We start from the raw sequence: 4,449 nt of genomic DNA on the forward strand, positions 1-4,449 counted from the left end.
AATAGTACGGAGCAGGTAGCCATTTCTTTATCTTGTACAACAAACCTTTGTGCCAGACTCGATCGAACGATTGTTGAACATCGAGAATTTTTCTCCTTCAGTCTCTGTTATATAATTATTTATATCGTTCGGCTGAAACACAGAGTGCAGATGTTGTGCAAATGCTTCCGCCTGTTCATTATTAGACCTACACCAAGTTCCGTTGGTTTTGCGAATATTTATGTTTCTTTTAGCTGGTTTTTTTAGGTATTTAGTCGCCCTCCATAGGTTGTATTCATTGTTGCTGGAATTAGGGTCTAAGTTTCTAAGATACGCAGCTAGAGATTCATTGCGTAAGTTCGACAGCAGTTGTCTAAGCTCAGATGCAGCCTTGTTGTATAATCTTTTGTCAGCAGGGTAGTGAGTTTCTTGCCAGCGTTTACGCAGGTTCCTTTTATTTTGTATTTTTTTTCGAAGTTCGGTTGAAAGGTACAATTGGTTTGGTTGTTGATGATTAAGAGCATGATTCATGTTTCTGTAGCTCGCTTTATGAATTGTATTTGTGAAAAGCTCCACAGCATAGTCTATCTCCTCTCCTGTTTTTAACGAAATGTCCAGGCTTATAACGGAGTCAAAATGGCGTTTAAATGCGTTAATGTCTGTAGGGGCTGTTATTACTTTATAGGGCTTTTCCAACATATGGGCTATTGTGCTGTAAGTTGCTATTATTACTCTCCTATTATTGCTCTCCATTACTCCGTACACACTAACACCCTAAGGTCTCTTATGATACTTTAGTTAGTTTAGACCTTAAAAAGCTGATAGTCAACCGGTCATACACCCGTGTGGTCAACTGTTTCAGCAATACAATAACAAAGCATACGTAAACATATTGAGGCTAGGGAAGCCCAATCAATTAGACCTAGGGGTGGTACCTACAAACGCATTGAAGTCGCCACGATAAACTTTGTTCCCAGTCCTTGGAAAAAGTTTTGAAAATCGAGTTCTTTTATTGTGAATCTTGGTGGGAGATAAATCGCTGTTATTGATACATCTGCGTGCATACATTTTATCTGAATTAGAACCTAGTACTGTCCAAGATTTGAAATTTAAGGCCCTGCTTGACAATAATTCCAGCACCTCCATGAGCTCTATCTAATGGATGGTCAGCTCTTACTGTGTCGTATCCAATAACTTTAAAAAAGATTTGTTAGTGAAGTGTGTTTCTGAAATAAGCATGACGTCAGTGGCATTCGTTTTTAAAAATAAAGCTATTTCATTTACATGGTGGGAAAGCCCATTGGCATTCCATATTCCTATGTTTAGATTTATTTGCATAGCTTATTTACAAGTAACATTATCATGTTAAGTAAATTATTGGTAAGTTGAGATTGTTTTTCTAGAAGCTGTTCTATTCTTTCTAGAGACTTGTTCGAGGTACTATTTCCTGCAGCAACTTGAGCGTATGATTGGTAATCTTTGGGTTGTTGGGTCGAATTATTAAACGGAGCAAATGATTGATATGTACCATGGTCATTTTTATTATTGTCATCTTTGGTGTTTCTCTGGTGGTTGCGTCCGCTTACTATTTTTTTTTATATAAGATCCTGATAGACTTTACACCCTTTGTAACTAGCAGCATGATCTTCGTTGCAGTTGGCACATTTTGCTGTTTGCTCTTTATCTTTTGGGCAAACGTTGCTGGGATGGTTAAGAGAACATTTCACACATCTGTGAATTTTGGCACAATATGACTCTGTGTGTCCAAATTCCTGGCAACGATAACACTGAACGATTTCTTTGGTTTTACGGGGTGGTTCTATATTAACAACTGCGTTACCAATGAGTTTAATTTTGTATATATCTAATTTCTTATTGTTGGGCTCAATGTCTAAGTAGAACAAATTCAATGGCTCTTTGGTTACACGACTTTTAATATTACTAATGTTTCTAACAACGTGACCTTTGGACTCCACATCTTGTTTGATTAAGTCGATATCCGTTGAGAAATGCAAATTCTTAATAACAACTCTGAATGCCCTCTCATGTTTAAGTTGGTATATCACTGACTTCAGATAAGAATATAGGTGGCGTCTTGGCAGATTCATTTAAGTTATCTTCAGTTATCATGTCCAGTGCTTCGTTTTCGTCTTCATTTCCGTTATTTGGCGTGCTGTCGCTTAGGAGGGCATATTGATTGGAACTGGTTCTGGGTGCTAAGTCCAGAGCGATTTTTTTCTTTAGTAGAATAGGAGAGGCTTGGTTTTGTCTCTTGATTGCCTTTGACTTCAATTTTACTCTCTGCCAGTTCCAAACCGTTGTGTCGTCTTCGTCGTCGTTCATGATAACAACAACACTTTGTTATTGCTTATCAGTACCCACGGTTTTTTTCAAATCTTCTGGACGTTGATATGCAATAACTGCACCATCAAGTGGCCCATGCGACACCAAGCCAAAGCCTGTTACGCGCGGAACCCAGCAGAACGCAGCCCTCCCCCCGGTCAACCGACCGAGGTGCGCTGCCGCATGACGCGCGGCCCGATTAACCGAACCGGTCGCGAGCATGCAGGAAAGATAGATGTTAGGCTAATATTCGAGGAAAATTAGAGCTAAACATAACTAGACTAGAGCTACTATAGCTAAGCAAGCAAAAATTACCAAAATAACAAACAAGACAAAACTAAAATGAAACTAACTACGGGAGAGGTAGGCTAGTATAAGAGATTTAAGAAGAGGAAGGGAGTTAGTTGAGGATATAATGTGGTAGAGGGAATTATAATCCGAGCATAAAACCCTAAAGGGTTCGTGTGAGGCATAATTCGATCTACATAGTGGAAGGAACAAAGGAATAAAGTTTCTAGTGGGTCTAATGGGAATCGTAAAGTTTATGCGGCTCAGCAAGTCAGGGCTGTCTACATCCCCCTTGATCAAGTTGTGCATAAAAATTACACCAAGCATTTTTCTACGACTAACTAAGGATGGAAGATTTATTAAGAGAAGTCTACTACGGTAGGATGGCAGTCTCACAGTTGCATCCCAGTTGAGGCCCCGTAGGGCAAATAATAAAAAGTTTTTCTGTACTGATTCAATACGGACCTGATGTATGTTGTACTGAGGGCACCATACACATGAGCCGTATTCTACAATCGGACGAACAAGCGAGATATAGAGAGTCTTCGTTATATAGGGGTCCTCAAATTCCTTTGACCACCTCTTTATAAACCCAAGCACACCCATGGCTTTATTTACCATGGTAGAAATGTGTTCAGAAAACTTTAACTTTGGGTCTAGTTTAACACCTAGATCATCAACCAATGTAATTCTCTCAAGAGAACTACCGCAGAGGGTGTAAGGAGCCAGGAAGGGGCTGGAGCGACAAAAAGTCATAACATTGCACTTCGAGGCATTAAGTTGTAACATATTTGCACAACACCATGACTGAAAGCTATTGAGATCAGATTGCAAACGAGAGTGAGATGAAATGTCCTTATACTGGACACAGAGCTTAACATCATCCGCATACATAAGTACTAAAGAATTGGTCAATACAGAAGGCAGGTCATTAATAAAGAGTGGGAAAAGTAAGGGGCCTAAATGGCTACCCTGTGGTACTGCAGAAGTAACCATAACAGGTAAAGATACGGAGTTTTTGAAAAGGACCCTTTGAGACCTATAACACAGGTAGCTAGAAATCCATCTCAACAGATTGGGCGGAAACCCTAGAAGGTTGAGCTTTTGTGCAAGAAGAGAATGGTTTACGGAATCGAATGCCTTACTGAAGTCAGTGTAAATAACATCCGTCTGCAAGTTACTTTGGAAGCCTTTAATTACAAAGGAGGTGAACTCTAAAAGATTAGTGGTTGTTGATCGTCGCCGTATAAATCCGTGCTGAGCTGGAGATATAAGTGATTTGCAGAGATGCTGCAAGTGCGGAGTTACAAGTTTCTCGAAAATTTTAGGAATAGCGGATAACTTAGATATACCTCTATAGTTTTTAGCGTCAGACTTGCTACCTTTTTTATGGAGAGGAATTATAAAGGATTCCTTCCAGATGGGGGGAAAGCTAGAAGAATGGCTGGATAGAGGGAATAATTTAAGCAAAGGTCCGCACAGAGACTCTGCACAGTACCTGAGTACACAGCCGGGAACTCCGTTAGGGCCCGGTGAAAATACCGGCTTAACTTATTGAAGTTCATGAAGTAAGGAGCTTTCATTAAAAAAAGAGCAGAAAATGCCATTCGACCTTGGTAAACTATATGGATACACAGCAACGGACGCGTTCAGAAATCTACCAATATCTCAAGACATTTCGTAAGTTGGATGACAGCAGTCTTCAGGTATAGTGAGCGGAAGTGCTCGTGTTAACGACGCTACGGTCGGATCCGAGACAAAGCACAGATCAAGCAATCGACCCAAGGAGTTTTTTACATGGTTGACTTGAGACAGGGACAGGTCTAATAAGCCATCAAT

The sequence above is a fragment of the Drosophila guanche genome, unplaced genomic scaffold, assembly GCF_900245975.1.
Source record: "Drosophila guanche unplaced genomic scaffold, DGUA_6, whole genome shotgun sequence".
Lineage (NCBI taxonomy): Eukaryota > Metazoa > Arthropoda > Insecta > Diptera > Drosophilidae > Drosophila > Drosophila guanche.